Source organism: Panthera pardus, unplaced genomic scaffold, assembly GCF_024362965.1.
Source record: "Panthera pardus isolate Hobbes unplaced genomic scaffold, ASM2436296v1 HiC_scaffold_2, whole genome shotgun sequence".
NCBI classification, from domain to species: domain Eukaryota; kingdom Metazoa; phylum Chordata; class Mammalia; order Carnivora; family Felidae; genus Panthera; species Panthera pardus.
Genome location: NW_026526765.1, coordinates 43,456,302 through 43,467,663, shown reverse-complemented (window position 1 = coordinate 43,467,663; position 11,362 = coordinate 43,456,302).

The following is an 11,362-nucleotide window of genomic DNA, read 5'->3' as shown; positions in this document are numbered from 1 at the left end:
TGTCTCCCTCTCTCTCTGCCCCTCCCCGGCTCGCACTCTGCCTCTCTCTCTCTCTCTCTCAAAAATTAATAAACATTAAAAAAATAATTTTCTGAACTAAATAAGATGTAAATAAGATTCATTCTCAAAAAATATTCCATGTGAAGCTTAAGCTCCCTTTGACCCTCCTTCCCACTCCCCACCCCCCCACCGCTTTCCTCAGGGGTTACCGCCTGGGTGTATGTTCTAGATCTTTTTCTGCATTGACATAAGCATATGTGTATCCACAGGGAAACAAAGGATTGTTTTGTGAATTTGTTTTTCTGTAGATGGTTTTACACCGCAAATAGTTTTCTTAAACTTGCTTTTTTCTGAACTCAACAGTGTTCCGTGGCCCCCTTTATGGACCTACCTTTATACTTTTTAAAGCGCTACCTAATATTCTATGGCTTGGCTCTACTGTTTATTATTCCCTTAGGAGAGGACATGTAACCTGGTTCCATTTTTGCTATTGGAAACAATGCTACAAAGAGCAAGAACTAGCCCTTCAAGGCTCAAATAGCTACATTTCCTTGAAGAAAATGCTTGTTAAATGAAAGAATGGTGGGGCGCCTGGGTGGCTCAGTCGGTTGAGCGTCCAACTTCGGCTCAGGTCATGATCTCGCGGTCCGTGAGTTCGAGCCCTGCGTCGGGCTCTGTGCGACAGCTCAGAGCCTGGAGCCTGTTTCGGATTCTGTGTCTCCCTCTCTCTGACCCTCCCCCATTCATGCTTTGTCTCTCTCTGTCTCAAAAATAAATAAACGTTTAAAAAAAAAAAAAATGAAAGAATGGTATGCAACGCAGGCACGTGACCGGATGTACTCTCACTCATCCATGTTTGTGACTAAGTAAACACCACCAGGCAAGTCCCTCCAAATGTAGCCGTAAGCCTCTTGCTGAAGTTTTGTGTACCTGCTAATTACTGGTTGGAAGCAGGTGGAAAGCCTCCTGGCTTCTGGTTGAAACAGGATTCCCTCTGTACAAACTCAATGGGCATTCTTGGAACGTAGTGTGATGGGTGGGAAGCAGCAGAGAATGGAGAGCCCGGGCGCTTGGGGCCCCATTCTCACCTTGCCACTTGCTGTATGACCTTGATCAGCCTCTTCTCTTTGGGCCTCAGTTTCCCCATCCGTTTAAGGAAGGTGTTGGACACTTAGAGCTCTGGCCTTGCAGAGCCTTAACCTCCTCTTTTCAGTGACCGAGTCCTTCAAGGAGTGGAAGCGCTCTGAGAAGTGATGGTGTAGCTTCCAGCCACGTGGGCAGAGTGCTCTCAAGAGAGGTGCTGGGAGCAGGGCAGGGCACCACCACTTTGAACCCAAGTTCTCACTGATTGTTCCCCAGGGGAGAGATCTCACAGAGTGTCCGTGCAGCCCAGCCCAAGGCCCTAGAGAACGCTCATGGCGGACTGGAACCCAACATCCTGGGTTTGGACTGCTGGCTACCAGACGCTCTTGGAGCACCCCATTCCCCTCTGTTCCACAGCACTTAACACAGGTTGTTATTTATGGGAATTTGTGTGATTGCGTCATGAATGTCTGGCTCCCACTCTGTAGGGCGTGAGCTCTGTGAAAGCTGGGACCAGGTCTGTATTGCTCAGCCCTTATTCCAGTCCCCTAGCACAGTGCCTGGTACTTTGTGGGCACTAGACAAACACCTGCTGAATGAATAAATGAGCTGCTCCAGCCTGGTTTCAGAAGCAGAGACAGCCTTCTCTTTAACCCAAGGGCCCAAAGGGGCAAATAAGGAGGAGTGGGGAGCAGAGGGGGCGCTGTGCAAACATGCCAGACAACATCACAGAAAGGTCATTCTCTTCCTGGGTGTCAGCCCACCCATGGGCTGGGGATGGGAGGTGGGGAGATTCTGGAATAGTAGGCCTTGGGGAATTGGCACTCACAGAAGCTCTGAATTGCAGTATTTATTCATTCATTCATCTGTTTCATCCATCAAATATTTACTGAGAATCTACTTTAACAAGCAATGGAGACAGATATTAGCCAAAATCACACAAATAATGATCTAACCACCAGTTAGGACAGTGTTGTGATGGGAAAGTAGGATCCTAGGAGAGATAATGGGGAGGGGTGTATAAAGTGCACTGGAGGGGGTGCCTGGGTGGTTCAGTTGGCTGAACCTTGACTGTGCATCTGACTCTTGATTTTGGCTCAGGTCATGATCCCAGGATGGTGGGATCGAGACCCGCTTAGGGTTCTGAGCTGAGCACGGAGCCTGCTTAAGATCATTGCACCATCTCTCCCTCTGCCCCTCCCCTGCTCGTGTTCTCTCTCTCTAAAATAAACAAATAAAAATAAATAAAATAAATAAATAAATAGAAAAGTGCTCTGGAGAAAGGATTAGGAAGGAATTTCTGAAGAAGTGCTATTTTAAGGAAAATCCACAAGAATAATGAGCTTCTATTAGTAGGCTTCCAGGCTTACAAGAAGAGCCTTCATTCCATGGAAATGGAATGTTTAAATAGAATTTCGAGTGAGTCACGGGATCATGGAATCCTAGAAAGAGAATCTCAGAGTCACAGAATCTTAACCTCACAGAATCCTGAAACAAATACTTACAGATTCTTCAACAGTAAATGGAACCTTAGAATTCAATGTTAAAGGCTCAGAATCTTCACATAGAAGAACAAAGGGAATCTTTTTTTTTTTTCAATTTTTTTTAATGTTTATTTCTTTTTGAGAGAGAGAGAGAGTATGAGCAGGAGAGAGGCAGAGAGAGAGAGAGAGAGAGAGAGAGGAAGGGAGACACAGAATCAGAAGCAGGATCCAGGCTCTGAGCTGTCAGCACAGAGCCTGACACGGGGCTCGAACCCACGAACCGTGAGATCATGACCTCAGCTGAAGTCACACGCTTATCCGACGGAGCCACCCAGGCGCCCCAAGAACAAAGGGAATCTTAAGAGATAATTTACTTGCATCACCTTCTCTCTCCTATTGTACAGATAGTAACAGAACAAAACTAAAGAGTGCAGTCATAGAAGCCAGCCAGAACGCTCACTTCTTATTATTAATAGATTAGGACTCCATACATTTAGTAAATAATAATAATAATAATAATAATAATAATAGCAACAATGTTTACATTTACTCTCATTACTATGTGCTAATTGCTGCTAAGCGATTTATATCCAACACCAAACTTGTGAAGTATATATTTTATAGTATATACTATAAAATTTATATTATAAATAATATATTATATTATTACCTTAATAGTTATATTATATTAATATTATATTATATTATATTATATTATATATATAGTATATATATAGTATAATAGTTATATTATATTAATATAATATATTAATAGTTTCTTAGTTATATTATAACTAAGAAAACAGAATCTCAGGGGGAATAAAAATGGTTAATGGTCACTCAGCTAGAATGCGGTAAGAACCCTAGGGCGTTTTTGCTTATTTGCGTTTTAATTTAAAGACTGTGCTCTAATGCACGGTACTACACAGCTTTTTTTCTAATTACAGCTGTTTTCAAGCCTCTTCCCAGTGACCCCAGCTTTCCTGTAACTTTGCCCTTAGGAGTAAAAGTACTCTCTTGGCTTGAGCTTGCTGTGGGGTGATAAACTTCCTGGAAGATCTGTAATACACTCTCATGTCAAAGAAGCCTTCTGAAGACCTAAATGTGCTGTTAAGCCTAAAAGAAGTGAGTTTGTTTATGGGATCCAAGCGACAGTATGACATCAGGAAACTTAGTTCCCATCTGAGGTCAGGCACTAAATAGCTATGTTTTGGCAGCTAAGTGATGGAGCCTCCGTAGGTCCCAAGTTCCACGTCTCTTAGATGACCTTCTAGTGCCTGCCCTGCCTACCTCAACGGTGGAGAGATAATGCATGCAAACATGCTTTGTGACTTATGAAATAAATGTAAGGATCCTAAGGTTCAATGGTGTCTCTTCTACCTTGTGAGTGAGAGCGTGGTTGGATCTCCCTCAATGGAGGCCAATTTGGAAAGATGAGGAGCCTCAAAAAATATTCATTACTCTTTTACCTGGAATTCAAGTTTTAGGAAACAATCTCGGAGCCATGCTGAAAAATTCAGAATCAACCTAAATGTCTGACAACAGGCGATTAGATAAATAACTTATATTATTACCATATAATGGAATTTGATACAGTTACTTTAAATGTTTTGAAGAATATTTAATCACATAAAATATTGTTCATAACAAATTAAGGTATATCAGAGATAAAATAATATTCACAGTAAGTTCCAGGTTTTAACAAATGAAAGTATACATGAGTGGCACATAAGTGATCCATAAATGTTGCTATTATTATTATTATTGCTGTTGATGTTGTTATGTAATAAAAGAATGATATTAATCATAGTGTTAACGTAGGCTGTCTTTGGATTATGGCTTTAAATTATTTTCATCTTTTGATGAACTATCTATCTTTTGATGAACTATCTATAATGAACGCCTAATATTTTTCCAAGAGAAACAATAAAAATCATGAGAAAAGTGATTCTGTGACTTTTAAGCCTATTTTTTGTTTGCACTCTATTTCTCTATCTCTCCACCCGCTAAGTGACCTCTGCCCCAAACTAAGTGTCCTCGCATCCCTGAGACCTATAGCCAAAAATAATCTGTTTTGTGCCAAGTGGTTAGAAAGTCCTTGTGTTCTTCCCCACACAGAGGGGCAATCCCCAAGTCTTTCGGGGGAATACCGGACACTGATATAGGCCTTTCTCGTAGGGGAAGAAGGTTTTTCTGGTGTTCATATGAACAGTCCCCCTGCCCCGGGACTCCTTCCTTTAACTAAACTTAAAAGTGAGACCCATCTTTGGGCACACTCTCCTGATGGAGGCCGGCAGAACTGGGACCTGCCAGCAGGTGGCAGTATCTACCCACTTGCAGCTCTCCAGAGGGCCGCCCAGAGATTTTGAACTTTTCTCCTGAAATCAGAGAAACTACCGCCCAGAGAGAGGGGGAAGACGGTCTGAAATCCCAGTGCATTGTTCTGGCCACACCTCCACACCACACTGTCTTTCTCTCTCACAAACATTTTGGAAGGGCCACTCCATGTAGGAAGGGGCTTGGAACAGAACCAAAAAGATGAAGTCATGTCAGTATGTTTCCTTCCCATATTTGCCTCCTTCCAGGCTTTGTTCCCACCAGTCAGTGACAGTGTGTGACATATGCTTACTTGCTTCCTCCACAGCCCCTGGATGTTTATGTTGTTTCCTTTCTGTGTTTAAAAAATATGGTGTGGGACCTAAAAAGCTTTCTCTGTAATTCAAATTATTTTTCTTAGGACTGATTCCTAGAAATAAGATGACCCGTCAAAGAAAATGAGCAGTATATTAGCCTTGTTTCTGCAGCTCAGGGAATAAGGCCCTGGGCCCAGGCAGTCAAGGGGACCAGGCTTTCAATCCTGCCTCAGTCATCTGGGCTGACTTTGGGCAAATGCTGTATTTTCTCTGAACTTCAGTAATCTTTACCCCAAATTAAGGATACTAAGAGCCCCTACACTTGTATACTAGATACTATTCTCGCTCCAAATATCGCTCCCCTCTCTCTTCCATTTCTTCACCCTCTATCTGGTCATTCCCATCAGCTCACAAATATGCTGTGATTTCACCAATCCTAAACAAAAAAACAATCCAAAACTCTCCTTTTGATCCTCATCCCCCCACCAGGGATGCCCCATTTCCTTTGCTGGCCTTTGTGAGGAAACTCCTGGAATAAGTAGTTTGCACTTGTTATGCTAAGCCTGTTCCTCTAAGGCCCTTGTCCCCAACACTCTACGGAATCTGCTCTCCATGGGAAAAGTTGACCTTCATAATACTAAATACAGTGATGGATTCTTGGGTCTTGTCCTACTAGACCTAAGAGTAGCCTTTGGCACAACTGACCACTCCCTCCTCCTTGAAGCCCTTTCATTCACTTGGTTTCCAAAACACCACACCCCCTTGGGTTTCCTTGCACCTCACTGTGAGCTCTTTCCCAGGTGCCTTTGCTGGGTCCTTCTCCTCCTTCTGATTCTTACTGTAGGAGTGACCCTTGGTTCTCTTCCCCTTTGATGAGCTCATTGCTTTCTCTGGCCTTGAACAGTATTTATATGCCTGTAACTTTCAAATTTGTATCCCCAGCCCGACCTCTTTCTTGAATGCCAGATTTGTCTATCCAAATGGCTCTTAGACATTGCCTCTTGGATGTCCAACAGAAATCTTACGAAACTGGTCACAGACTTGAAGTCGATCTTTTTTCCCACTTTCACTCTCCAAATTTCTCCTCCTGCAATTTTGTTCATCAGAGTTCAGAGTAACTCCATCCTTCCAGTGGCTCAGGCCAAGATCCTTGAAATCACTCCTGACTCTTTTTTTCTGTCACCTTATATCCAATCCTTCAGGAAATCATGTTAACTCCACCTTGAAATATATCCAGTCTCTAACCACTTCTCACCAACTCTATGCCATTTTGGCTGAGCCACTAGCATTTCTCACTCAGATTACTACAAAAGCCTCCTAACAGATCCCCAGTGCCTACTCTTGCCCCCCATTAGTATTCAGTATCCTTGACACAGAAATATATCAACTCCAGAATGTATAAAGAGCTCTTACAACTGACCAGCAAAAAGACAACCCAATTTAAAGACAGGCAAAGGAAAAAAAAATTAAAACGGACGAAGGACATGAATAGACATCTCTTCAAAGAGGATGTGTGTACAAATGGCCAATCAGCACATGAAAAGATGTTCAGTACCATTAGTCATTAGAGAAATGCAAATCAAAATCACGAGATACCAAAAAAAGAAGGAAAAAAACAACTCAGCTACACTTCAGCTACAAAAAGAGAAAATAAAACCACAAGATACCATTTCACACTGACCAGGACGGCATTAAACAAAAAATAAAAACCAGAAAATAACGAGGGTTGTCAAGGACATGGAAAACGCTTGTGCATTGCTGGTGGGGATATAAAGCGGTGCAGCTTCTGTGGAAACAGCTCAGCAGTTCCTCAAACAGTTAAATATAGAATTACCATACGGACTAGCAATTCCACTCTTAGTAAATACATAAGAGGACTAAAAACAAGTACTCAAACAAGGGTTGGTACACAAATGTTTATAGCAGCACTACTCACAATGGTCGAAAAGAGGAAAAAAGCTAAATGCCCATCAGCTGATGAAAGGATAAGCAAAGTGTGATATATCCACACAATCAAATACTATTCAGCCATAAAAAGAATGAAGTGGGGCTACATGTTGCAGCATTTAGGAACCTCGAGGCCATTATTGTGATGGTTAGTTTTACATGTCAACTTGACTGGGCTAAGGGATGCCTGGAGAGCTGATAAAACATCACTTCTGGGTGTGTCTGTGATGGTTAGCATATGAGTCACTGAGAGATTAGCATTTGGTACAGTATACTGAGTAAGGAACTGCCCTCACCAATGTGGTCTGGTCGGGCATCATGCAGTCCATCGAGGGGCGAATGGAACAAATGACAAATGGCAAAGAAAAGGCAAATGCAGCTCTCTCTCTCTCTCTCTCTCTCTCTCGTAAGTTTATTTATTTTTGGGAGAGAGAGAGAGAGAGAGAGCAGAGGAGGGGCAGAGAGCACCCCAAGCAGGCTCTGTGTACTTTGCCCAGAGCCTGATGCAGGGCTCGAACTCAGGAACCGGGAGAGGACGACCAGAGCCCAAATCAGGAGTTGGATGCCGAACCAACTGAGCCACCCAGGCGCCCTGCAGCTCTCTTCTTGGGTTGGGACGTCTATCTTTTCCTGCCCTCAGACCACCCCTCCACCCCACCCCCATTCTCAGGCCTGCAGACTCTAACTAAATCACACCCCTGGCTTTTCTGGTTCTCCAGTTTGCAGCCGGCAGTTTATGGGACTTGTCAGTTTCCATAACTGCCTGAGCCAATTCCTGTAATAAACCTCCTCCTATATATATCTATTTCTATATACCCTGTTGGTTCTGTTTCTCTGGAGAACCCTAATACGATTATGCTAAGTGAAAGAAGCTGGACACTAAAGGCCACACATAATACCATTCCGTTTGTATGACCCACTCAGAATAGGCAAATCCATAGAGGCAGAAAGCAAACTGGTGGTTTCCAAGGGTTGGGGGAGGGGACACTGGAGATTGTTTAACAGGGTTTTCTTTTAGGGGGATGAAACCGGCTGGAAACCACGCAGAGCGGGTGATTGCACAACAATGTGAAGGTCAGGTACTCAATGTCACTAAATGGTTCCCTTTAAAATGGCTGATTTTATGTTATGTGAATTTTACCTCCGAAGAAAGAAGAAAATAAACGTCCTGTCCCTCCTCTGTTCCACACCCTGCAACAGCTCCCCAAATGCCTCAGAGTAAAAGGTGAAGTCCTTACAAGGGCCCACAAGCCCCCTCCTCACCCCCATTTCATTGGGTCCCTCCTTATCTCTGCTCTCCTGATACTCCCCCTCCCCCTCCCTCCACTCCAGCCACACTGGCCTCCTTGCTGTTCCTGGAACATTCCAGGCCTACTGTTGCCTCCAAGCACTTGCTCCAGCTGTTTCCTCTGCCCGAAGACACTCTTCCTACAGCTTGGCTACCTTCCTTACCTCTTCCACGCTGTTGTTCACGCTGTTTGGCCCCTGCCGAATACCCTACAGAATACTGCAACTTCCTGTTATCCTGGGAACCTTCACCTGCTTTTCCTTCTTTTTGTCCACAGCACTTGTCACCCGCTAAGATACTGTCATGTCTGCTTATCGCGTACCTGTCTCCCCTCTGCTGGAACGCAGAGGCCAGGAGGGCAGAGATCTTCATTTTGTTTGCTGATAAAGCTCTGAAAATAGTACTTGGCCCATAGCAGGTGCTGAATGAGGATTTACTAATGAATTGGGGAGATGAAATGTAACATCACAAGTAAAGCTCTTACAACACTGCCCGGCTCACCGAAAATGCTCAGTGAACGGCAGCTACTATTTATGATGCTTGAGGAACCCCAACCTCCACTCTGGGGCCAGCCCCTTTATAATCTGTCTAAGAAGGTATTGCCTCATCTACTAGAAGATCTGTTAAAACAAAAACAAAATCCAGCCAGGTATATTTGAAGATCCAGTTGGCTTCATTAAATAATTCATGAATTGGGCAATGTCCCACGTAGGAGGCAGAGGGGAGCCTGGAAGAGTTGTACAAAATGGAAGTTTTTATAGAAGGAGGGTGAGCAAGAAAGTTATTAGCAAAAGAAAAGGGGTGTTCCAGGCAAGGTGGCTTTTCCTTAGGGAGAAAAGCAAGGGGTCTTATCCTGTAGATCATCTCATCTTTCTTTGGGGGGTCTCCGTGGCAGATTCACTGGCACTGATTGAAAAATTCCTGACTGACCGGTGAAGCCTACATTTCTGGGGGAGGTTGAAACGGATTAGGTATTAATCCCCAAGCCATGGTTTGTGACTTTAGCCTCAATGACACCATGTTGGGCCTGTGGTTTTATTTTTAACAGATCTCATTATAAGGTAATTATTTTAATTTCTTCTTAGTCTCCCACTGGATTCTATTCATCTTTCTGGTCAACATCACTCTCACCTGGATGCCTAGGTTGGGTCCATCTGCTGTGGGCCAGCATTGTATTTTATAGTTTACAGATCACAAGTGTCCAAACTTCTTTGTAACAATGACCTAACTGTTTGTCTTCTGTGAGAGTGGATGCTCCATGAGGGCAGGTCAGGGCCCCCACTTCCTATTTGCTCCCTTCCATCTCCCAGCTCAGTACCTGGCATGCAGCAGGTACTCAATAAATGTTGTTGGGGGAACGAATATGTTGGGGAGGAAAAACATCCTCTGCCCTTCAAGATCCTTCTAGCTAGACTAAGAATCAAATTGACATGAGACAGATTAACGGGAAAAAATCAAATTCAGTTTCATACATAAGGAATCCACATAAACATGGAAATCCCAAAGGCACTGAAGCTATGCAACACTTATATGAGCCTGTTATGAAGATAAGTTTCTTAGGCTAATTGGAATGTCTTGTTAAAAGCTCTCTTCTTGGTACAGGCTCTTTCCAGTGTAAATTTAGGCAGTTGAGGGGGAGGTGGAGAGCTTTCCTTGAATCTGCTGGGTATGGATTGCTTTTAACTCAAAATAATCTTTATGCCACAGTCACCCATCTTGGAGCAGCCTGCCCTTGGCGCCTACAAATAGATGGAAGGACATACTTTCCACCCAGGTCTCCTTGTAGAATTCTTAGAGGACTCTGAACTGGTGACAGATTGAGGACAACCATTGGAAAAAGCTTTTGGTCATCCCTATCTTTTGGATGAACAAATTGATATTTAAAGCAGTTACATGTCTTGTCCATGCAAACTCAGCAGGTGAGTGGGGAGCCCAGGGTTGCCATCTGTCCATCTTTTCACCCAAGCAGAACCTTTTTTTCTTTTTAAAAAATATTTTTTAATGTTATGTATTTTTGAGAGAGAGACAGAGTGTGAGCAGGAGAGGGGCAGAGAGAGAGGGAGACACAGAATCCAAAGCAGGCTCCAGACTCTGAGGTGTCAACATGGGGCTCGAACCCACAAACTGTGGGATCATGACCTGAGCTGAAGTCTGATGCATAACTGGCTGAGCTACCCAGGCGCCCCACTGAGGCAGATGTGGGGGGGATGGGAGATACTACTGAACTTTATTGTAGGACCACCTCCTCCAGGAAGTCTTTACAAATATCCTGGGGGAACAACATTCTTAATTTCCTCTGTATTCTCAAATAGTTTATTGTTTTTTATGTTCTAGAATTTTCCACACAGCCCTGGATTTTAACAGCTGGTCTTTTTGCCTTTCCTGTGAACTATGCACTCCCCAGAGTCAAGTTCTAATAAGTGTCCCTCTGGAGTCTCTGTGGCCAGGTTCAAATCCCCGCTCCACAACTTACCGGCTGTGCCACGTTGGTCAAAGACCTGGACATCTCTGGGCTCTCCTCCGAAAAGTGGGCAAGTAATGTCACGGGTATGATGGGGCTACTGACGAATGTAATCTGACCAGGCAGATAAAGTGCATGGCCTCTTTTTTGTCAAGTCTCAATGTTCGGTTTCTCAGCAAAGTTTTGGCAAGTAGTAGCAATTTGGGGGAGAAATGTCCAGCTCAGGGAATCGGAAGCCCTGACTTCTGGCCTTGAGTGGCCTTGGCCAAATCCCCCTACTTTCTCTAGGTCTTTGCGGGGGTCTGAGCACTGACGTAGGTTCTCCGGGCTGTGGGGCTGGGCCGCTCCGGGCTGGTGACATTCTAAGATTCCAGGAGCGAATGAACTTGGGGGGTGGGACTGGGGGAGAGGAGGCGGGGCGAGCCCGATTGGCCTTCGCGCGCCACGTGTCCTGCGGGGGAGCAGC